This window comes from Macrobrachium nipponense, chromosome 2 (assembly GCF_015104395.2).
Source record: "Macrobrachium nipponense isolate FS-2020 chromosome 2, ASM1510439v2, whole genome shotgun sequence".
NCBI classification, from domain to species: domain Eukaryota; kingdom Metazoa; phylum Arthropoda; class Malacostraca; order Decapoda; family Palaemonidae; genus Macrobrachium; species Macrobrachium nipponense.
In genome coordinates, this window is record NC_087201.1 from 133,261,013 (window position 1) to 133,287,077 (window position 26,065).

Sequence of the window (26,065 nt, forward strand, 5' to 3'; positions counted from 1 at the left end):
AACCCTTCTTCAAGTTCCAAATTCACCTGCATGCAACACTACCCAGCCAATCAGCTAAGCCCTGGAGAAATAGTCAGACAGACCTCACAATGAGGACTGTTTTTCTGCTAACCCAAGTTTCAGTGCAGAGTTCATGAGCTAAACACTTTTGTAACTAGTCCAGTATTAGATGCTTTTGTGCCATGTCAGTACCTATTTGTTAGTATAATGGCAAGCATAAGATGAAGTCTAAGGGCTTTTTCTGGCTTTATGAGAAAATAGAATGGCCATATGTGTTGTCAGGTGAGGGGGAATGACCATCCGGTAGGGGAAAGAGTCCACAAAGTCATGGGCACTGACCCATCCCTGGCATTTTGAAGGAATTTCTTAGTTCTACTGGTAATGTGGTTAAGGTTCTGGGTCAGCAAACCAGCTTTACCTCATTTCACCTTCAGGATATCACCCACAAGTCTTTGGACATCTCCTTAGGACTTGGTATGGGTGCTCAACATGTGTAGTTACTCATGCACCACAAACACAAACTATCATCTCACCCAAGTACATGAGTGACATAAAGCTAGGGTCAAATTGGGAAGTGACTGGTTCTTCCTCTCCCTGCTTCCCTTCCCTACTTTAAAGAGGCCGCATTCAGGCCAAATACATACTGAAAGACGCCATTGTGCAAGTGAGTTACACAACACAGAACCTTATTTTGGAGCTCTAAATATTTGACTGCGTAGCCACTGATAACAGATGCCCATCACTCAGGCCTAAAATATTGGATCCTATTCAGTTAGTTCACCAATGCTCACACTGGGTGCAAAACTCACAAACTCAGAAATAAACAAGAATGTCAAGCTAGGCAGCAGCCAAAGAAAAAGTGCTGGCTTACAGCCGGTGAGTGAGGGACTCATTATCAACAATTAAAAACCTTGTTAACAAGTCTCAAGAACCATTCCAGCTTGCACTGAGGAATAGAACATGTTTCCAATATAGATACATATGACAAGGATAAAAATGCAGACCAGCCTAAGCATTCAACCATACAGACCATCCTAAATTTAGATACTGCACTGTTAACTGTTAGTATAATACTACATACACTAAGCAACCCCTGGAAATGCATTTAAACTCCCTTCAAATCACCAATTCTAATAAACTACTTAATATGGAAAAAGTATGAATGAAACTGTCCAACAAAACAAACAATATGTATCAACATAACTGTTTATTCAAGCTTTTCTCTTCATGAGGTTGGATGTGCAACAAGATCTTTCCACTCTCCTCTGTCCAAGATCTTTCTGCCTGAACTTAAATCAGGCCTAGGTCTTCAGTTAGCACCTTTTCTTATAATTTCCTGGACTAATGGACCTGCTACTTCTGTATCTACTGCTTTTCTGATATCTTGTTCCTTATCCTTTCTCGTCACATGTCCAAACTCTTGTAATATTTGCAAGTTTAGTCTATTTCCAGGTTTCTGGACAACACATTACTGTCCCTTCCCTTATTTGTAACATGATTTTCCCAACATACTCTGCTCATGGATCTTTACATTCTAAAGGCACACCCCTTAAAAATCTCATTTTCCTACCAGTGCACAAATTGCTGTTTAATACAGTAGCACATAAGTCCTGCTCTCCCTACTAAAGGGGGAATTTTAAAAATTGTCAGTGACCTAGACAATACATGCTGAGGCTACTCAGTCTTAATACGACTCCCTCTCAACTTCTGCTTCATAATCCAATATGATATACAGTACTACCTTATCATACTTAACTCAACCATTAACCTCTTCCTGTTTTCACTAGTCAGGTAAGACAGTGCACTTGTCTGCCTAGGTTAGACTATATCCTTATAATTACCTACTACTAAAAGCATAATTTTGTAACAAACTTAACTCGAGTGGGATCTCAGGGCATCAAGCAGTATTCAAAGGTCAGGGTTAGGTTAAGTTGGGATGTATCAGTAACCCAGTAACTACACTTGCCCTACCTCCGGTAAGTATTGAAACTCTGTTGTTATGTTATCTTATGGATTATTTCTTGCCAAAATATATCACATTTTAAATACAATCTGATATATTTTAAATACAATCTGCATTATTCCGAGCGGTATATAATAGCCCAACTACAATATTCACTTAGGAGTACCCTTTGATGACAGTTGGTTTGGTAGTTGAAGCTTGGTGACAAAGTAGTTGACTATTGGCATGCAAATTAGGGACCGAGGAACTGCTTATTCACCTAACTGTCCACCCAGTTATTCCACATGTTAGAGGTGGAACTAAATATAAATACTACTCGGGTTTGTATACCATAAAAAAAGTATGAAGTTTTTATGATAAAACAAAGTTTAATGTATACTTACCTGGCAGGTTATATATAATAGCTATATTCTCTGTTCCACCTGGACAGAAATTTTCAAAAATCCGCGGCAAACGCTAGTAACCTATTAGTAGTTCAGGCGAACCACCACCCCGTTACCGTGGCGCTAGCGCTAGGAACCGTTCCCAATTGGGCCAGATTTTCTCTGAAACCCTGTCCCCTGAGGGGAGGCGGGTGGGAATTAAATTATATATACCTGCCAGGTAAGTATACATTAAACTTTGTTTTATCATAAAAACTTCATTTTAATGTATGACACTTACCTGGCAGGTATATATATAGCTGATTGACACATTTGGAGGTGGGTCAAGGACAGCAACATTCTTAGAGTATAAAAAATATTATTAAAATATTATTAAACTCCAGGTTCCTTACCTGCTAAGGTAGCTGACTTCATAGGTCCTGCCTCTAAGTCCTGCTTAAACCTTAGTATGCTTCAAACAAGGAAGTGTCCTGTATGTTGAAGAAGCTAAGACTGGAACTGACAACTGGACGTGACCAATGTGTTGACAGAACCTTACAGCCCTCTTATGCCACGGCATTCAAGCTAGTAACAGATCATTTACCTGAACTACACACACACCATCACCGGATAATACTAACAAGACTGAGAAAAGTACCGCACACTTTTCTCAGACGACCAATAAACACAAACACCATCACCTAATAAAATCAACTAGCTTAAAGAAGGTTATGGGGTAGTAACTCCTTTGCCCAATACTGTACCCGAGGACACGTATGGACCTAGCGTCTGACAATTATCAAAGGTTGTCTGAACGTCCCTAAGATAATGAGACGCAAATATTGAATTAGTTCTCCAATATGTGGATGCAATAATTTCCTTGAGGGCTAAATTCTTTTTAAAAAGCTAATGAAGTCGCCACTGCCCGACTTCATGAGCCTTCACTTTCAAAATACCAAAGCTCTGCTCTTCACACAACATATGAGCCTCTTTAATTAACTCTCTCATGAAGAAGGCTAGAGCGTTCTTCGTCATGGGTCTAGTGGGGTCTTTAACTGAACACCACAGAGCATCAGACTTCCCTCTGATAACTCTTGTTCTTCCTATATAACATCGCAACGCTCTCACTGGGCAGAGAACTCTTTCTTGCTCGTGACCCACCAATTCAGCTAGACCCAAAACTTCAAAGGATCTTGGCCAAGGATTAGCTGGATTCTCATTCTTGGCCAAGAAACCTTCTTGGAATGAACACACTGCATTGCCATGTCTCCATCCCACCTTCTTCGATATGGCCTGAAGCTCACTAACTCTTTTAGCAGTTGCCAATGCTACTAAAAAGATAGTCTTCTTAGCAAGATCTCTCAGAGAGGATTCCTCTAACGGGGCTCGAACTTTGCTAGAAGTTTAAATACTTCAAGACCACATCAAGGTTCCAAGCAGGGTGGCCTGCATTCTGATTGTTTCTTCGTACCAAACGACCTAATCAGATCTCTTAAGGTCTAAGTTATTTGAGATGTCTAGATCCCTGTGTCTAAAAACACTGAAGGGTTAGCATACTCTTATAACCTTTGATTGTCGAAACTGACAAGCGTAAATCCTTCCTCAAGTATAGAAGGAAATCTGCGATTTGGGTCACAGAGGTACTGGATGAAGACACTTTCCTGTTCTTACACCACTTCCGGAAATTGTCCCACTTCGACTGATACACTGTGATTGTGGAGGTTCTTCTGGCTCTAGCCACTGCACTGGCCACCTCTCTAGAATATCCCCTCGCTCTGACCAGACGTTCGATAGTCTGAACGCAGTCAGACCCAGAGCGAGGGTATTCTTGTGAAACCTGTCGAAGATGGGGTTGTCTGAGTAAATCTACTCTTAGAGGAAGAGTCCTTGGCGTATCTACTGTCCATTCCAGTACCTCTGAACCAACTTTGGGCCGGCCAAAACGGGGCTATTAACCTCTTCATTACCGAAAGTTTGTTTGGAGGTAGGTGGGTACCACCATTGAAGTCTACTATAGGCCGCACCGGGTGCATAAAGGTGGTACGCATAGTACCACCAAAACTCCTCTTTTCAGATAGGGACTTCCAATCATTCTGTAATTTCGGTTTGAAGAGTTTGGAGCAAAAATAAAAAACAGTATGACACGATGCCAGACGTATGATGAACCAAAAAATAGTATTATTACTGCTTATAGTAGTGTGTAGGTGACAGATGAACTGCGTCTCAACAAAAAATCACAAAACCAGACAAGCGTAAACATGTAATAACTTCTACCCAAGTAAAAAACCAGTTGTATCATCATTTACTGTATTTATTTATTTATTCACTTATTACATTTTACAAATAAAAGATATGAACACCAGATAAATGAAGGTAGAAATAAAGCCTTATAGTAACTTTATATATAAAAAACCAAACCAGAGAAAAAGCAAAAAAGCGATTTTTTTCTGAGGACAAGAAACTTGAAAAATTAGTTTAGTATACCCCTAATGCCCCTAAAGTTGTTTTCTGTGATGAACAAAAACTATCTTAGAAAACGTAGAAAATGACATCGCCCAATTTTTGAAAGATATACTATAAATATGGAAATTTTTATTCTAAAATTAATATTAATAATACTTACCTGTATAATTTATCTAGCCCTAAATCCCCAAAACCGCACCAAAATTTACCACATTGGCAACCCTGTTACCTCCTATTCTGTCCGCCACTTGGCAACACTGTCGTTGACAGATACGAAAACCTTCCCTCAAATCAGTTGTGATAGGCAGATCGTGGGGTAGGATGGGTGGGACTAGATAAATTATACAGGTAAGTATTATTAATATTAATTTTAGAATAAAATTCCATATTAATAAACATTACCTTAATATAATTTATCTAGCCCGATTAACCACATTGAAAAGGAGGAGGGAATCTGAATACAATTTCCCCTTCGGACAGAATAGGAGAAAACAAACAAAGAAATATATATCATAGGCAGTCAAAACTCAAACCCAAGGTCAAAGATACTAACAACTCAAAGTCTCCTACCATAATGCCACCAACTGCGGTAGCACAGGACAAGGAGTAAGTGCATAGTCAGTCGTCTGTACTAAAGTCAGGTGACCGACCAGTGACCAGTCAGACAATTGCGGACAGCAAGGCTGCACCCTGAAGACTATCAAGCACTATTCTTTCCCTAAAGGATGAGTGTCTGGACTGTCTGGGCGATTCAAAGCTAAGCAAACCTTGGGGGTGTATCAACGCAACCCGAAGTCGCCAGCAACGAATCGGCTCATGAGCAAACTCCTAACTCTAGCTTTCTGGTGCCAAGAGAAAGGAGCGCGGAGCAAAAAGGCGATTCAGTCCCGAAGGACGAATGCCTGACAGTCCAACCTGGTCTCATGTTAAACGATCATCGGGGGTGTATCAACGCAACCGACTTCGTCAACAAGAAACTCAGGGCTACTAAGTGTCGCCTGATCTCCACGAGTGTCTGACTCTGAGAAGACAGGTGAGACAAAAAGTAGATGGTGAGCGAGTCACCAGATGACAGCAGACGATCCATCGACTAATTCCCTGTCCAGGAACAGTGGAAGAAGCAGGAGTCGTCAGGACAAGCGAACCAGTGGCTAGTCCTAGGTCAGCATCGACTCTGGAGAAGCGCAGTCGCCAGTGCCGACAACCCAGTGGCTGGAACCATTTCACACTGAAAATGGAAGCAGCATGAGTTGCCAAGCAGTCAGTCCTTGTCATCAAAAACACTAAATACCAACTGCCTAATTCCCATTATAACTACGTCAAAAACTGCCATGGGTATAATACAAAAACAAAAATATATACAACAAAATAAAAATTAATGAATAATATACAGGTAGCAACCAACGTAAAACAGGAAGACTACCTAATTCTCCTGTCTGACGACCTGTCCTGCCATCACCAACGGGGCCAAAGAACGAAGGTCGCCTAGAACTAGAGAAATATCCCTCAGTAAAAGAGGCAAAAACAGAATTAGAACGCCAAGTCGCCGCCTCAAGCACCTTGGCGACTGAGACGTTCTTCATAAAAGCTACTGATGTAGCAACTGCTCTAATACTGTGTGCTCTCGGCGTCTGGTCTTCCCCAGCAGCCGAACCACCAGTTTTAACGATCAGATCTCTGAGAAAAAAAGATACACCATTCTTTGAAATAGGTCTCTTGACATTTCGGGGTGAAACAAACAGATGACGGGGACGACCCTGATGTCCTTCGTGCGGCGTAAATACATGAGAGCGCCCTAACAGGGCAAAGAACTAATTCCTCATTTAAATTACCAACAAAGTCGACCAGCGACTTCAGTACAAAAGACCTGGGAATGGGATTATCAGACGATTCAGTCTTTGCGACAAATTCAGGAAGGTATGACAAAATCATGTCTTGTCCAGATCTGGCAACCAGAAAAGAGTGCGCTTGCAGTTCACCACCTCTTGGCTGTAGCAGTGGACAAGCAAGAGTGTCTTAGAAGAGAGGTCCCTAAATTTGGCAGAATTCAGAGGCTCAAAACGGAGGGAACCTTAAGGCTTGAAGGACTTTGTTAACGTCCCATGTCGGAGGCGAACACTGCGGCCTGGGTCGAGATAGGGAAAAAGATCGAAGTAAATCTCTAATGACATAAGATGAAGAGATCTCAGAAGCCTTGCCTTAAAAACATAGGAAAGCATAGACCTATAACCCTTAATGCACGAAGGTGACAGGGCCCTGTCATGATGTAAAGAACAAAAACTCCGCTACTTCGGTAAGGAGGTAGGTCTAGAAATTGAATGTCCTTGAGACTTACACCAACGTCTGTAAACCGACCCATTTAGCCTGATAATTTACTCTGGTTGATTGCCGCCTGGCAAGAGCCAACTGTCGCGCCACTCTGGAGAGAACCCTTCGTGCTTGGAGAACCTCCTGACAGTCTCCAGGCATGAAGATGAAGCATGTGGAGCCTCTGATGGAACCGATGAAAATGAAAATGGGGTTGTTTGAGAAGATCTGGTCTCTCTGGCAGGCGAATGGGGGGTTCCACCAGTGCTTCCAGAAGGTCGGGAAACCACTCCTTCTGGGCCAGAAGGGGGCGATCAAGGTGAGATCCAGACGCTTGGTTGCCCTCACTTTGTTGAGGACTGACCTCACCAGAGAGAACGGAGGAAAAGCATAGGCTTGAAGTCCCTCCCAGTCCTGCAAAAGAGAGTCTGTCCCGGCACTCTGAGGAGTCTGGTAAGGGGCGAAGAATATCTGGCACCACGAAAATTCTGTGGGGTGGCAAACAGATCGACTGTGACAGGCCATTTCTTCCTGAGGCTGTCGAAGACTTCCTGGCAAAGTGTCCACTCCGACCCTTGAACTTCGTTCGGTCTCGACAAGGCGTCTGCTAAGACGTTGTGATGGCCCAGGATAAACTGAGGGACCAACGTAATCCCCTGTCTTCTGCCCAACACAGGATTGATCGGGCTTCTTGAGTGAGAAGATCAGACTGTGTGCCGCCTTGGTTTCTCAAGTACGAGACTGCTGTGGTGTTGTCGACAAAGATCGCGACAACCGACTCCAACAGTTGTTCCTGAAATGAAAAGAAGGCCTAGGTACACTGCCCTCAGTTCCCTCCAATTTATTGACATGCTCCTCTCCTCCTCTAACCAAAGGCCCGAAGCGGCTTCGGAGCCCAGGTGTGCGCCCCAACCTTGATCCGAGGCGTCTGACCAAAACATTAGGTCCGGAGGAACCGAAAGAAGAGATGTCCCTGACTTGAGGCGGGTGAACTTGCATCCACCAACGGAGATCCTTCCGACATTGGGGAAGAAGAGGCGACTATCGTGTCCTCGGACACGAAATCCCATGACTGGCGAAGTGTCGACTGAAGGACCTCATTCTGAGACGACCTCCGGGAACCAGTTGGATGAGGGATGACAAATGGCCCAGAGAGAGACCTCCAAAGAGAAACTGGCTGCGTTACGGAGGACAAAAATTCTTCGATCAGACTCAGAAGCTTGTCTATCCGTTTCTGAGCGGGAGAAGCCTCAAAATCTGGGAATTCAAAACAATCCCCAGATAAGTCATGATCTGGCAAGGGATTAGATTGGACTTGTCGAAGTTGACACGAATGCCCAACTCGACACAAAGAGACAGAACTATCTCCCTCGCCACGGAGACATTTCTCTAGAGATTCGCCTGGACTAGCCAATCGTCCAGATACCCGAAGTCATCCTTACATTTACAGATGCAGAATAGCTGAAACAGGAGCCATCACCCGAGAAAAGACCTGTGGAGCAGTGGTGAGGCCGAACAAAGGGTCTTGAACTGAAACTCCCGAGTCCGTGAAAAAACCGAAGGTAAGGTCTGCTTCTTGATGGATGGGGATTTGCAGATAAGCATCCTGCAGATCGATGGAAATCATCCAGTCCCCCTCCTGACGGATGAAAGAACAGTCTGGACCGTCTCCATCCTGAACTTGGACTTTAGAATGAACTTGTTCAAAACCGAAAGATCTATGATGGGGCGCCAGGCACCCGAGGCCTTTAGAACTACAAACATCCGAGAGTAAAACCCGGGAGAAGGAGGAGCTCGCTCTATGGCATCCTTCTCCAAGAGGGCCGAAAGCTCCTTCTCCAAGGCTTGACCCCTGATTGAGTGATGGGGAATAACTGCTGAACTCGAGAGGACGATTGGAAAGTGGAGGTCTGGAAACCAAAAGGGATCTCGTAACCTTCCTTCAGGACCTCCACCACCCAAGCATCCACCGCTCTCCCCTGCCAAGCTGACCAATGGCGGGAGAGACTAAGCTCCTCTACTGCGGTCTCCAGGCGAGGTGATGACTCCTACTTCCGAAAAATTCTTACGCAGAGACAAGGAAGAAGAAGAAGAAGAAGAAGGTCCTCCTGGAGGTTGAGCTCTTTCTCTGCCCTTGGAGCCACGCCAAGAACCTCTCCCGCGTTTCAAAGGGTGAGCACCAGAGGATGAAGAAGAGGCACCAGCACCTGAGATGTACTCTGGAAAAAAGAGCCAGGAGGAGGTTTGTTGGGCTGGAGCAGAAGGTACAGATCTGGTGGCCTAAACTTACGCTTACTCCTTGAAGGAATGGGGGAGAAGACCAGAGGAAAAAGCTCTTGATAAGGCCCAGTGAGCTTGGGAAGAGGCATCACCTTGATGTTCCTTCAAAACCTCAGAAAGCACAGAAATATCGAAAAGGAATCGCCAAAAGGAGAAGAGACAACAGACGGTTCTCTGAATCTCCGATACAGAGGAGGGTAACTGCGACAAATACAGGTTACGCCTTAGAGAAACAAAGAGAAAGGCCTGCATTGAAGCAGCAAGCTCGTTTCTGATGTACAGAAGCGATTGAAATGGATGAGCAGCATTTCTCAAAAGAGGAGCATCAGAAGGAACAAACCCGAGTCCTTGATATACATTAAAAGCCCTCCGAGGACCCACATATTGAAGGATTGAGCTTCTTGTAAGGAGCTCATAACAGCCTCCATAGCAATAAAATCTTCAATTGAGACAGAGACCGAAGCCTTAGAAGGCAAGGGTTTGACTTGAAAGTCGGACAAAATCAGGATTTGGCTTGGGGGGTGTCGAGAGAATGAAGAATCATCCGCCACCTGGTAAACTCCTCTCCGGTGTCGTAGAAGAGAAGAGAGCTTCCTCTTCCCTTCCCCGATCACCTTCGAAAGTTTAGCGGCAACGTCCGTCCTCACTCTCGCGAACCTCTGGGCAAAGGGAAAACGTAAAAATTCCCGTGACCGGGAAGGACCGTCAAGAAAAATCCTTCTGTAATACAACGAGGCGGAGGCTGCTTCTGCTCTTTAGCCTCGCCTGAGGAAGAAAACTCAAAATTAAATCAAAAAGTTTCTTGAATTCTACATCATGGACATCCATTCGAGGAAACATCAATATCACACGAATCCGCGTCATCATCATCATCATCATCGTCAGATCCTAACTTAGAAACTTCCTCTGAAGTAAATCCTGACGACTAGCTATCTTAGGTCTGACACTAATATCCCTCCCCCCTTCTCCTAAATAAGCGCCCTTTGGCACTGTTACGGGACTAACAGGGGACACGTTGGGTAAGATTCGTTAGGCACCTGCCCGGGACCGGATCCCCCCTAGGCCTTCGCCACGACGGGGTTCACAAGCCGGGGTATCTGTCGCACCGTTACCATGGTTGCTGTCCGACAGGTACCTGACGAGGAGCTGAAAATGAATCTAAAAGTGTGTTAGACATTCTAGTAAAGGCTTCTTGAAAATTCTCTGACAGATTGTTAAACTTAGCAGAAAATATCTCTATCTAGACTAAGCTGTAATTTCTTAAAATTCTGTTTCCAGGTAGTTTCTATTGCCAAAATCTTCGAATCTACATCAGAACTAACTTCACTAATTACCGTTGTACAGGGGCAAAGCATCAATTAATTCGGAATCGGAGTCGTACGATACCGCAAACCGAAGAGCCAGAATCATGAGCGCCCAAGTCAAAGAATTCGTTAGATACAGTTTTAGCAATCGATTTCTTTTTCTCCTTAACCGATCTTTTACGCTGCAAGATTGTTTGGCGTTTCATATAAGCAGTCATATCCTCGTCAGACCAGGGTCTTACATACGTCACAACGAGAAGTCAAGTCACAAACCTGTCCACGACAAAAGAACTGCAAAATGTCATGGGTTCATACTCCCTGCTACTCATCCTTGTCCCACAAACCGAGGGCAGTTCCCTGATGTTGCTGGCAGAAGGAAGCATCGTATTTCTTGGTAATCCATTGTAGAATTGGACAGGTCAGTAGTTCCGGTCGCGCAAAAGTTCGTAATTTAAGATAAGAACCACAACAGAAATCAAAGTTAATTCACTATTTTCGTGATGTAATGCGTGAGTGGTAATTCATATAAAGTTTCATTTAACAATAATGAAAGCTTTAAAGGCACAAAAATGTTTTAAGGAAATTTTATAAAGAGAAGCGGCCGTGATGTAACAACACGGGCGCTCGTTAACAACTGATTTGAGGGAAGGTTTTCGTATCTGTCAACGACAGTGTTGCCAAGTGGCGGACAGAATAGGAGGTAACAGGGTTGCCAATGTGGTAAATTTTGGTGGCGGTTTTTGGGGATTTAGGGCTAGATAAATTATAATTAAGGTAATGTTTTATTAATTTGCGATTTCCATATTTATTGGCGGGGCTTTCGCTTTAGTTTTTGCTCTTTTTTTTTGTTATTACGTGCTTATTTACTGTTTCTATTTTGATAATACTTTATGTGCATGTTCCAGGTGCATACCAACATTCTGTAAGACCGAATTTCTATTCAAGACCGTAGTTTTTTCACCGACCACCAGTGTCCCTTGTACAAGGGACACTGAGTTTCACATTTTTTTTTTCTAAAATCATTTATTTTCCCTGTAGGATGATAAAACTAACAGAATATGCGTTATTATAGTGCTAATAATACCTGATAAATTTCATTAGCCTGTCTTGATTAGTGTATTTTTGGCAAATATTTACGATGGGCACCTCCAAACTCGAGTCACTACCGAGAGATTCAGTTCGGCAGCGAACACAATGTTTACATTCTGCTCACCCACCACCCGGTAAAGAAGGGGTTAAGGTCATCCTGCGTTCCTTGCTCTCCCTGAACTTCTTCATCACTTTCCCCAGTACCTTGAACGGAGGAAAAAGCGTACAGATCTAAGTTTGACCAACTCCATCAGGAATGCATCGACCGCCACACTGGCTTCCTGGTCTGGAACCGGAGAGCAATATGTTGGTAACCTTTTTGTTCTTGCTGTCGCAAACAGATCCACTACCGGACGGCCCCACAACTTCCACAGGCTCTGGCAAACCATCCATGTGCAACGTCCACTCCGTCGAGAGAAGTTGCTCTCTTCTGCTCAACAGTCCGCACCCCACGTTCTTCTCCTCCTTGTATAACCTGGTGAGTGTCACGACCTTTCCTCTTCCGCCCAAAGCAGAATTTCTTTTGCCAGATTGTAAAGGAAAAGAATGAGTTCCCCCTTGTTTTCGGATGTATGCCAGAGCCGTGGTGTTGTCCGAGTTGACCTGCACTGTCTTGTTTCGAATCAACTCTCTGAAGTGCTTCAAAGCCAAGAAAATTGCCATCAGTTCCTTCCTGTTTATGTGCCACTTTGTTTCGTCCTTGCTCCAAAGTCCGACACCTCTTGAGGGCCTAATGTCGCTCCCCAACCCGCGTCCGACGCGTCGGAAAACAAGACGAGGTCTGGGTTCTTCTGCTGAAGCGAACATCCCTCTTGCTAACCTGCCTGGAGTTAGCCACCACTTTAATTTTCCTCCTTTACTTCGGCCGGAATTAGAAACTGGAAGGAATCCGGGGTTGCAATTTTCTTGGCCATGAATCCTTCAGGAAAAAACTGAAGAGGTCTCATGTGCAGTCTTCCTAAAGAAATGAACCTCTCTAGCGAAGAGAGTGTGCCCAGTAGACTCATCCACTCTCTTGCAGAGCATCGGTCTTTCTTTAGAAAGTCCTGCACCTTCCGAATGCATTGGGCTTGCCTTTCGGGGGGACGGAAAACAGCCCGAAAAGTCACTGCCGATATCTGAATCCCCAAATAAACTATCTGTTGTTGGGGCTCCAATTGAGACTTTCCCATATTCACTACCAGACCTAGTCTTTTGCTAAGTCCAAATGTTTGACTCAAGTCCTCCAGACATTGACTTCTTGATTGGGATCTTTACAACCAGTCGTCCAGATAAAAAGACACACTGATCCCTCTTAAAATGTAACCATCTCGCCACATTGGACATCATCCTCGTGAACACTTGAGGGCTGTGCAAAGGCCGAAGCATAGGGCCTTGAACTGAAAGACCCTGTGTCCTGAATCACAACCTTAGATACTTCCTGCTTCCTGGATGAATCGGAATATGAAAGTATGCGTCTTGTAAGTCCATAGTCGCCATCCAGCTCCCTGGACGTACCGCTGCCAGTACTGAATCGTTCGTCTCCATAGTGAACTTGGTCTTTTCTACGAAAAGATTCAGTTGACTTACGTCCAGCACACTGGCCTCCAACCTCCCGAGGACTTTGCAACCAGGAACAGACGGTTGTAAAATCCCGGAGATTCGTGATCCAGAACAGGTTCTATGGCTCCTTTCTCTAGCATGGAAGCTACTTGCTCCCACAGAGCCGCTTTTTCTTCTCTAAATCGTTGTAATTTGCCCCGAGGGCTCTCGAGATGTTTGCGAGAGGAGGTCTTTTCAAGAAAGGAATCTTGTACCCTTCCCTTCCCGAGCTACGTTGACAGCCCAGGGATCTGCCTTCATATTCTGCCAAACTTCCCAAAAACCTTGAAGTCTGGCTCCACTGTCGTCTGGAGGACTGAGTTCTCATTCTTTAGAGGGGGTCTTGGCTCCTCTTTTCGCGGGTACTCTCTACCCCTAAAGGCGGGTGGGGTCGAGCGAATGTCTCTTCCTCGAAAGGGCTGTTGCGAAGGCCTAGTATCCTTTGGAGTCTTCTTCACCAACTTGGTTGGTAAGAACTTTTTAACTGAAGACGAAAGAAGATCTTGAGTGGCTTTCTGCGAAAGGGAGAGAGCTATATCCCTAATCACCTCTGAAGGAAACAGCTGTTTCGAAAGAGGAGAGAACAGTAACTCCGATTTCTGAGAGTTAGAAACTCCTTTTGAAGCGAACGAACACAACAGCGATCTCTTCTTAAGTACTCCTGCTGTGAATAACGAAGCCAGTTCATTCGTTCCGTCTCTCAGACGCCTTATCCATGCAGGACATAATGCTCTTACTGTTTTCTAAGTCCATGCGAATCCTCTTCTTCTAGGGAGTTCGCTAGTGCTCCCAAAGACCAATCCAAGAAATTGAAGACTTCGAAAGTCCTAAAAATCCTTTAAATAGATGGTCAAATTCTGAAGACGTCCCACCAGACCTTGGCAGACTGTAACGCCTGTCTGCGTGAGCTGTCTACTATACTGGAGAAGTCCCCCTGGGAGGAGGCAGGTACTCCCAGGCCTAGACTTTCTCCAGTAGCGTACCATAACTCCTGATTTCGAAGCCAACCTTAGCTGAGGAAAAACAAAAGAGTATTTTCCCGCTTCTTTCTTCTCCTTCATCCAGTCATTCACCCTTGAAGGGCCTTCTTTCGCCGAAATTGACATCGTCATTTTAAGGAAAGAGGACTTCTTTGGAGTCCTAGTCTTGGAAAACTGTGATAAGGGGATAACGGAGCTGTCGGTTTAAATTCCCCTCAAAAATAGCCATAAGCGTGAAGTCAGAACCTTATAATCTGAAGAAGGTTCCGTATTCTTTTCCTCAATTAATTCCAATTCTTCTTCTACTGAAGAAATGTCTTGTAAATCATCGTCGTATTGACGCTTCGTTGAAGGAATAGCGTCCTGCCGCCTGCGTCCTGCGGCTACCGAGGCGTCGGCGTCCTGCCGCCTCTCGATGTCCTGCCGCCTGCGTCCTGCGTCCATCGTAGACACGCCTGCTTCCCGCCGCCTGCGTCCTGCGTCCACCATTGGTCCCGCGTCCCTGACGTTTTGCGTCCTGCTTCTTCCGAACTATTTTCTTCCTTGTGTTCTGCGTCCTGCAAACCCAAGCGATCGCTTGTCCTCCTAGCGCCAGTGCGCCCTGCGTCCTCGGCGAACGCGTCCTTGTCTTCCCTTTTAGAAGACTTTTAATGGGAAGGAAATCGTCCTTACGCCTCGAAGATGCTTGTTCAGGAGCATCCCAAGACTTCACCAGCACTGCCAACTTGGACTGCATTTCCCGTAAGAAATGCTTCGTACTATCCTCCTGAATGGTAGACGACGAAGGATGAGGATTACGAGCGGGACTGCGACCTAACGGAGAGCGATCTTGTACTCTACCCGACGGAGAAATACGAGGGGAGGATACATAAGAAGATGGAGGCGATTCTCCCATGGAAATACCATGCCGAGACGGACGTATATCGCCAGTGCGTCCTGCGTCCTCTCTAGTACGAAAAATCCTTTTCCTTTTCCTCTTGATCGGAACTGCGTCCCCGTCTTCCGGGATGACAACACCTCAGGACTACTCCAAGCCTCACTATCTTGCTCCTGTCTCTCGAGAGCAGTTGATGTCCTGAACGTCCTCTTGAGTGGGCGAGACCCACCACTGCATACCGACAGTTCTCGCTCGGTAAGTCGAACCTTCCGAGGACGCACACTTCCCAGTTACGCCTTTTCTGCGGCGAACTGCAACAGCCTGGGAACTTGCAACAGGACTGTTCGAAGGGACGCCTGACCGTGACAAAACCTCTCTCGCCTCCCTTCGACTGTCGACATGCCTTCTCCCTTGGGTCTGGGAGCTTGACAGAGGTCTAGGTCTAGGAGCACGAGAGACGATCAGACGCCCCCTCCACTACACTTTCACTGACATCGAAAGCACTAACTCTATCTGTAAGTCGCTGTATCTGGTCGCCCATGGACGCAAGGGCAGCGAACACTTTCACAATATTTGTATCGTTCGTCTCCTCCGATACAGCAGCGGGCGCAGGAGATACCTGGGGAGAAGGAACTACCAATTCTACATTAGAAGGAGCTGGAGAGGAAATACATTCACTCCTTTTACTCGAAGAATTTGACTTCTCACTACGAGAAACAGATCTCCTTACACGATCTTTCTCAAGCCTCTCAACATATTTCATAAAGACCTTCCATTCCTTTTCTCTGATAAACAATTCTCACATTCAATGCATCTATTCTCCCAAGTACACACATTCTCCCTACACTTCTTACAAACGGTATGAGGGCGACCGAAAGCTTTCGGCAATCTTACCTTACACCCCTCTTTTACACACACTCTAAACATACTTCCAGTATCAGACATCTTTAAAGAACAATCCAAAGCGAATGCCAAGCTAACGTTTCCGAGTACAATACCAAAATCCAAGATCAGTCAGCAACGAGAATGAAAATTCTAGCAGGGAACCACCAACAATGTTGCCGGTTCGGCTGGCAGAGAAAATCTGGCCCAATTGGGAACGGTTCCTAGCGCTAGCGCCACGGTAACGGGTGGTGGTTGCCTGAACTACTATAGGTTACTAGCGTTTGCCGCGAGTTTTGAAAATTTCTGCCAGGTGGAACAGAGAATATAGCTATATCTATACCTGCCAGGTAAGTGTCATACATTAAAATGTAAGTTTCAACATCTGACAGAGTGTTTTTTACCAGAATAAAAACTTTATATTTGTGTATGAGAATTACACCTAGGGTGGGTGGTTTTGTCTCAATGATTGATCTGCAATGTCTCAAAAACTGAGCAACATGCAAACTTAAAGAGCTAAAAATGGAAGAAACAGTCAAACATCCTCCCAGAAATGCCAGATTCCCAGTCTAGGAAAAGGCACAGAGCTGAATTTGTATCAGCCACAGGCTTAATCAGGCACTGGCATACACATTACGTACCTACAAAAAGGACTTCCTCACTATGAATGTTCCCTAACAGATACCAGTTGTGTAAGGAAGTTATATGTAGTATGGGAGCTGTCCATAGGCCTAAGTCACAATAGTCATCAAGAATTTGAAATGCATGATCTTACAGCCCAGTAAATCTTATGCAAGTATACAGTACACAATTTCCAAATTCTTTTAAACCTTTGTGGTCCATCTGGTAGCATCATTGCACTTCACTCGAGAATCCTGGGATCAATCCTGATGTAAAGCAAAATATATAAATTTTCATAAAATCCATTATCTGGATACTTACCTACTGTTAAAGATAGCTTATATCTATCACCTTTCTTACTTGCACAGAGATATACCTAAGATATCTTTAACAGTTGGTAAGATTCATTCTAAGTAAATTTATTTCTATTGTCCACATGACTGTGTTAATTTCCATCAATTGTGAAGGCTTTATACAGGCATATCTTATATGAAGATATAGGTTGCTGCAAAAGAAAAACCCAAACATTGAAAATGTTGACCTGGTCATTTTAACATACTAAAGAGCAATCACACAACACCACATAAAAAAACAGAAGTCATGACTCAATGACAGCTGAAGAATATGGCAGGTTGACAGGTGAGTGGGTGGCTTGCCTACCCTACCACTCACCCACCTGCCATTTGTTAATTACCTTGTTACAAGCATCATGGCCAAAGCAGTCGCTGCTGTTCTATAACAGCCAACATAAAGAAGGATTTGTCATGACTGCATCAACAATTTTGCCATTTGATAACTTCTGTTTGCCAATGTATGTTTCCACCTCTTCAGCAAACAGTGGACAAAAATGAGTGCCCTTAATTTTGCATTTTTTTAACTTTTGCAAAATTGCAAAATGAGTGTCCTTAATTCTGAGCTTTTTTTATTCTAAAGTTAATTTCACATCTTGCAAATGGGGTGGGTAATTTCATATCTAGAATAGCCATTTATAGTTTTATGGTGCTCCATTCTGCATTTTAGCAGGGCCAACCACAAAGCCTAACAAACGGTTAGTAGGTAGATATAGGCCTAGCCCATGCCTGACCTACGCCTGTGACGATTCAGAAACAAAATATGGCATTCCTAGAGCTTATTTTGACCTTGTTTCAAAATATGACATTCTCATGGCTTACTATTTTAACATTTTTTCAAAATATGACATTCTCTTTCCTTAGTACTACTACAAGGTAGGTATAGCTAGCTACTAGTGACATTTTTTTTTGTCAAAATACTACCTAGTACCTAGCTATGACATTTTTAAGGATTAGGCTATACCTAAAGCCTAAACCGACCTTTTTAAACTACAATTGACCTTTTTTAAAAACAGACACCCCTAATTTTGACGTTTTTTTCTGGGCTTTTAACAGACTGTCGTAGAACTTAAACCGTCATCAAGCCTCACGGCTAGACTTGACTACCTAGGCTAGATCAAGCACGACACCACGTAGGCCTATCCAGTGACTCGTGACAGTATTCAATTTCCTTTGTACTGACAATTAAATACGACAAAGATATATTATAAATCATGACAAAATAAACTATTTAGCTAAATACCAAAAATCAAAACTAAAGAGGCTACCTACCTAATGAAGGTAAATTTTGCTTGGCAAAAACTCAGCGCTCGAGCGCCTTTCAATACTAATCAGTAATGACTTACTTTTCCACGTTTTCTTCTCTGAAACTGCTGTCCTATCTGAGAAATACGTTTGCCATTGTCCTCCGTGGAAGGAAGAAGGCGATTTTGCTTCATCAGGGTCACCACCATCGTTGGAAGTGGGAGTGTCACCCTCGTTATTTACACTGTCAGCTGAGGCAGCCATGATCACTGACAGTCAGGAGAGTGGGAAGTCACGGGATGATGACCCTCTTTACAAAGGCAGTTGTTTTAATGTCTTCATTAATACGTAAATAGTTTAATTTTACCTGCAATACAGGATAATCTTTTCGTTTACATTGCTACAATAATGACATGTCTTTTGATGTGTAGGTACCGTCAAATATTTTCCCAGACATGTCACGGTAGGGAAGTCACAGGATGACCCTATTTACAGAGGCAATTGTTTTATTTTAATTATATAATAGATAAGGGAAGTCATCATTAATACGTAATAGTTTAGCTTTGACCTGTAATGCATGATAATGTTTACGGGATGGCCCTCTTTACAGTCACAGAGGTGTAGTTGTTTCAATGGGTCTTCATTATTGCGTATAAAAGGTTTCACTTAAAGATGTACTACATAGGTACTAATCTTAACAATTCTGTTGCTGCAATAAAGGCATTTCTGTTGATCGAACCGCCACATATTTTCCCAGACATATCATACGTTGATACAATAGCAAGCAGCAGCGTTGAAAAATTAAAGTGCGTTTCCCAAGTAAGAGTCATTGACCGCGAGACTGGACCAAGCGCAAATTTAATAGAAACCGGACCAAGAGCAAATTCAATAGAAAGCGAAAAACAATCAGTTATTATCAGGGAGCCTGAGAAGACGTCTAAATTGTGGGCGATAATGGTCCAGGGATATTCAGGATGATCACAGGCATGTTAATTCGATTTTAACTGAGGGAATGAAGAAAGAATATGCATCTGATAAGAGAGACAATATACCATTGATCGAACTAAAACATTCGGTGATACATGCGCACAAATATATATATATATATATATATATATATATATATATATATTATATATATATATATATATATATATATATAATCTCGCGGAATGCATTGAGTTATGTTTTTGCCCAGGATTTTACTTACTTCGAATGTTGATTTTAGACCCTTTAAATTTGCAGCCCTAATATTGTACAGTAAGATTTCACTTGCAATCAGGATGACTGAAAATATCAATTCTTTCAAGAAAAAAATAAATACGTACTTTTATTTTCTAAGTATTATGAGAGTGTGGATTTGGTAGGTGATATGAATTATCTTGTATTACTCTTCAACTGTCTGCACTGTTGTATAAAAGAAAAATAAATTTTTGTCCAATAGAAAGAGTTCGGTTGAGTGGGACTAGAAAAAGAAGCTATGTGAAAATAAGTATGGAGCTAGATTAAAGAAAAACGAGAAACAAAATACGAAAAAAATAAATTAAAATAAAACCAGCGGAAGCTGACATCACCCAGGAGACGGGTATTGTTCAAGAGGAGACAATTTTCTAAGATGGAGAAAACAATGAAGGAAAAAGTCTAACTAAGGAAAATATATGTCAAATAAACAGGAATTTAGAGGATGCTGGATAGAAACAAAAAGAATGTGAGGAAAATATAAATTTGGTGATGAAAAGGCTGAGGAACTCTAACAAACTTTGATTTTTAAGTGAAATAAAGAGATGAAGAAATTAGGAAAAAAAATGTATCAAAATATCTTTATAATTAAAAAAAAAAACACGGTTCACCAAGACATTGAAGACATTGCATGGGAAGTGCAACAATTCCTTACTGAAATTAAGTCCAAAGCAGCAACACTTGAACTGTGGGCAGAAATGTCGAGATAGAATGATCTATTAAATAGTCAGAGAAACACCAACTAATCTAACACTATCAGAAATTGAAATAATGGGGGCGACAGTAGCGAAAATTATGAAATCAGTGATGGCAAAAAGAAGAAAGATAGTTAAGGAGATGCAGAAAAGGTCGATCATCCATAAAATGTGAATTTAAACCATGAGGTACATATCCACATATTAAATGACTAGTGTCAGTTCAGCATGGTACTCGGCCATGGAGATCAAGGCAGATTTGGAGAGATATATTAATGTAAAAAACTAGAAGCATCAAATAGAATCATACCAACATTAACTCATAACACTTGAATCACTTGATCCAAAGATAGTCAAAACATTACCCAAATCACACTCTGATAGCATTCCTTGCGAGTGATAGTAAAGTTTATTAGCTTCACAATGCGTAAAATTATTAAACCATGATTTTTTAAAATTAACACTATTTTCATTACTGATTAAATAAATCTTAAAACATTCAAGTGGTTATTCAATAACTTACGTTTCTAAAAACTGCATCTTAACTCTATTTATTTTTAATGTGTTAGAGGAAACGGAACCTCCTTGCTCTCTTGCAAATGCACGTCGATCAACATTTGTAATTGTGATCCCCGTCCACGACTCTTGTACCCCGTATTCAGCTTGTTTTAGTCTCTCAGGACTATTTAATTGCTGTTTATTTTCCAGCACAAAGACTTCTGCTAAAGTAAGTGATCGTGCTTTCTTAAAACTACGAACACGAAAATTGATAATCTTTAGATGTGCTCCTTTAATAGAATGCTCTTTTTATCGGGAGGCTGAGGGACGAGGCCATCGACTAGCCTACTAGGGCGAGTAAGGTTACGGTTAACTTAGGGTAGACGTTTCATACCTATATCATGTGGGAAATAAAAGAAAAACAAATTGCCCTAACATCAATGGTAAAAAGCGTAATATAGTAGTAGGTAGGTAAACTACCTAACGCATATGATAGGTTGGCTAGACAGTCAGAAAAATAGGCTACGTACCTCAGTAGCTATAGGTACGGTGCTGGTATTTTGTTGAGGCTTAGGTAGGTGCCTAGCTAGGTAGTACCTATACATCTAAATAGCTACATAGTAGTAGTAAAGAGGCTAGTTGGGTAGGTAGCTACTACTAGTCGATCCTTTCATACGATCACCTTTTTAGCTCCAGATTAGGTTAGGCCGCAGTCAAGTTTTGATGTGTACCTAGGTAAAGCTCTTAAGTATAGGCAAGCCGTCACTTTGCAACCCATAGGTAGTATTGAAGTTTTCTGAAAATTCAATATGATCGCCAGTTCTGGTTGGTTTGGGGTTATGCCGTCAGTGCACCTTATGTGATGCACCGTAGGCATTAGCTACTAGGCTAGGTACTTAAGGATTTTTGCAGCATTCCTTTGGCCCCTAGTGCAGCTGCAAAGATCTCCTCATGTTACACTTTTCAAACCTTCTTTAATCTCAATTTCCCTTTCAGCAGTGAATGATCTCATCATAGGAGGTCCCATCAATTGATAGGCTATTTGGCCTCAATTTCAAGTCCATTTCTGTTTACTTGCTGCTCACGCACTTTATAGGTAGTACATCCAACTGACAACAACTAACTACTAGAGTAAACAACCGGGATGAGACATAGTGGTCACCTCTCCCGGAATGTGGCCACCTTCCCGAAATAGTACTTGAATTTGCGGCCATGAGCATCAGTCAAGAGTTGTAGCCCATCCAGGCAGCCCACCAAGACCTCTACGCTCCTCTCGACGTAAGTGTTTTCTCCAAAATTACGGAATACTAATGGCATAATTCAAGTACTTTTTTGGGAAGTGGCTGCATTCCGAGAGAGGTGGCCGCTATGTTGCGGCCCGGTCATTTACCCTAACCTCAGGTTTGTTAGCTATGAAAGATACAAATTGATTAAAAAATTTGTCATTTTTTACTGGCACTATCTGGGGTTTACTTCCCCTCTTCGTTTTTTACTGGCATTAGGACAAGCTGAGAGTCACTGGACCCCCCTGTCACACAACATGACTTTCCAGAGACATTTGTTTCTGGCATCTCTTTGAAATTTGACTAAAGTGAAAAACGGCATTTTCATTAAACATACTGGAGACACAGATTACATATTTTTTTGGATGATATAGTTCTACAGAAATTTTTACATCTCTCCACTTTGCAAACATGCCCTTAATCACTGAAGTAGGCACATTATGTATGCAGCACTTGTAGGCATTTTCTTACTGAGATTGGTATGCAACACCCTCCAACACTTTGCTACGAGTTCTTTCTTAAATTCTATAGTGTTTCTTCCCATTTTAACAGGAGGGCTGGTACTTGGAACTTTCTTTGGCCCCATGATGGCTTATTTAGCAGTTGCACTGTAATAAAAAAATAAACCCCCCCCCCAAAAAAAAAATGACCATAAAAGCAGAATGGGTCATGAGAGAACATGGGATACTTTGTTTGGACGCTCGGCACGGGGCCTAGTCACAAGGTGGGCCCTGAAGGAGTTTTTCATGGTGTACAAAGTTTGAGGATATGTATGAAACCTGAAACAAAATTTTGTTAAGAAAAGTCTATTGAAACTGAATCATATGAAAACCAGGGGATACAAAATATAAAGGTTTGACTCTATAGGGTTGTTTTTTACTGCCTTTTATAGTTGATCCTCATATTTTTGCTCTTTTTGCAGAGGGTAGAATTTGCAGTCCTAGTTTGCTTACCAGGAGTGTGTGCTGGTATTCTTTTCAGTGGAAGTGCTATGGGGAGAAGCGCAGAAAGGCCAAGAAGCATATTTTGATTTCCTTGAGGGAACACTACCATTTTGGTTCTTTTTCACATCCCTACTGCTTCTACTGTTATTCTCCCATGGTGTCCTTGTGCAAGGGGGTTAAGCATTTGGAGACTGTGTCATATATCTAAGATAGCCCAAGTGCAAGCTTGATCCCCTCCCGTGAGATCCTTGCACATACTCATGGCCTTTCACCTCCAACTCTTGCTCTGTTAGAGAGGGCCAATATTCTGGATAACCTATCATTTAATCAGTTCCTGGACCATTTGGTTGTGGCTAAGGGTCTGTTCATGCTCTTGATGTTCCTACTTGGAAATTTAACTACATTGTCACTACCATTGCCATCAGTGTTAATCACCATGGAACTCAGGATGACCCTGGTGGCTCCTTGTTGGCTACATCCTAAATGATATCCCAGTCTAATGGTTCTTGTCAGTGTGCCAACAGATAGTCCCCATGGTTTACTCATCTTTGTTATTCTCAATCTGTGTAGTTGGTCTTTTTTCATGGATGTATACTATCTAGTAGCTCCTGTGAGCGAGACATGCTTTTCTTGCAGGATTGAGCGGATTCCTCTGGAGGTCGTCAGCAGCCATGATTAGTGTCACAAAAAGTGTCCAGACTAAGCCACTCTACAGTAGATCATGGACTTCCTCATCTACCTTTGCTAAGACAACCCTTCTCATTCTCTGCGATGGAAGGCTATTGTTCTACCTTGAGCCCAGCCTTCTAATTGAAAGGCAGGAACAGTTGAATTATTCATGCTCTTGAGGAACAACCTGTGGTTCAGGCCTTCAAGGTGAAATTTTAAGCTTGTTTGTAAATGTCATCTGTTTTTCTGCCAGCATTTGCTTTGGGTTTTGATATTTTGGCAAAAGTCAGGATTTATCAGTTCCTGTCAAGAAATATGAGAACTTTTATATCCCACTCTCACTGAGAAGTTGTTGCTGGTGATCTGGAGGGTATCTTTTTGTGTAGTGTGAGGACAGAATATATATTTTCCCTTCATGAAAGTTATCCAGTTTCATTTCATACATTACAAGAAAAGAAGTCATCATCATTTAACCATTGCAACTTCATAATTATACCTTAGTTAGAAATTGATTTAACATTACTTATACTAAGCTTACTTTAGATATCGTAGTCTGCCATCTTCATTCCACTTTGACTAAAAGAGGTAGTAAAACTTTAATATAGATAATTTTATTACAAACTAACTGAAGTGAAGTTCTAAGGTAGGTTTATTTTAAAAAGTCATGACAATTAATCTAAAGTACATAACCAAGCTTAACTTAGAGCATATGGGCTATCTACTGTACTTGTACTATCATTGGCATAGTAACATGTATTTAAAGTCAAATCTCCTATAGTAATCTGTAATCTGTCTCATCTTCCATAAAACTTCCTTATCATGCTCTCGATGTTCACAGTTTTTACTCCAAGTGCAATCATTATGTAGTTTTGGGTAATTAGTGTAGGCCTTAGGGCCATAGTAGTGTGCATATGTTTTTGAGGTATGCTTGGTCAGTTATTTCCTATCCCTGCCTGCATATTGCTCTATATATAGTTTTGTTCATGCCACTTACCTGGCAGATATATATTATGCTGTATTTTCTGACGTCCGACAGAAATTTCAAACTCGCGGCACACGCAGTGGGCGGCCAGGTGGTAGTACCCATTCCGCCGCTGGGAGGCGGATATCAGGAACCATTCCCATTTTTCTATTCATATTTTTTTCTGTCGCCGGTTGGTAAACAACTGTTTACAGACCTCTGCTCAGGATTTTTTGGAATTTGACTCGCTTTTAAGTATCTGATTGGTGTTTTGGTATTGAATTGGATTGTTGAATTGGCATGCGCGATAGTGGACCGTTTTTTGATTTTGGATTGACTTTTCTATATAAGATATGTCTGGATACAAGTACTGTGAGTTTCAGAGTGTGTGTGAGGGCTGATTGTAAGGTGAGGCTACCGAAAGCATCGGTAGACCCCCACACAGTATGTATGAGTTGTAGGGGGCATAATTGTTTGATTGATAATCGGTGCAATGAATGTGAGAGATTGACCGATGATGAGTTGGAGAGTATATGAGTCCTATCGCCTTAAATTGGAGCGCGATAGGATCAGGAGGTCTTCCTCCAGGAGTGGTTCTACCAAAGGTAAGGCTAACATCTCTCCTACATTAACACCTGTACAGTTTGCAACCCCTAAACCTGTGTTGCCTTCGGGCTCTGATTCTGTGTCGGAGAAGCGAATGCTCTCTCTCTGATTTTGGAGTCTCTTCGCACTCTGGAGACCAAAGTGAAAGCCTTAGAAACTGGCTCGGTGCAAGTGTGTGATCGTGCCCCTAGTGTTGTGGAGGGGGGGGGGCGTCAGATCGGCCCCATAATGCCTCTAGGCCTAGACCTCTATCAGACTCCCAAGACTCAGGGAGTAAGTATGTCGAAAGCCGCAAGAGGGTTGGTTTACGGGGGCTTCCCACCGATCTGGCGTCCCTTCGGCAGGCCTTTGTAGCAAAGTCCCAGGCTGCCAGGAGCGCGCACGAGCGCGCGTCCTGAAAGAGTGCTTTTCGTCCTCCGAAGTGTCCTCCCCACGCAAGGGGTGGAGCGCTCGGAGAGACTCTCGTCCTCTGAAAAGGACGTTTCGTGCGGAGGGCGCTTCACGTCCTCTTTCGCCACTTTCGTCGGAGAATGCGTATGACGCTTTTCCCGCCTCAGAAAAGGGGTAAGGATCTCCTCCGATGAGGACGCTGGGTTACGTGCACAGGCGCGTATACCTGAGAAGCAGGTAGCTGTACCTGTGAGAAGGAAGGAGGCGTCCCCTCGCCCCTCGTCTTCTCGCAGGATCAGTCCTGCTTCCTCTGTTCGTTCTTCCCCTACGAAGAACATTCTTTTGTCCCTTCAGGACCAGCTATCCTCGCTTATGGCTCAGAGGACTCGCCCAGCAGCAGTCGAGCCTGAAGCGGAGGAAGGGCCTTAGACTGCCTGTCAAGAGGACGAAGCAGTCTCCTTCTCCCTCACCATACT

At 43.0% G+C, this 26,065-nt stretch overlaps 2 protein-coding genes across 2 annotated transcripts in view; one reads left to right on the plus strand and one right to left on the minus strand.

The window, feature by feature from the left end:
- Positions 1–26,065, minus strand: part of LOC135221003 (rhodanese domain-containing protein CG4456-like) — a 233,333-nt gene that overhangs the window by 127,855 nt on the left and 79,413 nt on the right. The window lies entirely within an intron of this gene.
- Positions 20,811–26,065, plus strand: part of LOC135221001 (glutamate dehydrogenase, mitochondrial-like) — a 452,434-nt gene continuing 447,179 nt past the window's right edge. Inside the window, exon 1 of the mRNA XM_064258716.1 lies at positions 20,811–20,965. The gene's annotated coding sequence lies outside the window, so the exon portion shown is untranslated. The remainder of the gene's footprint in view (positions 20,966–26,065) is intronic.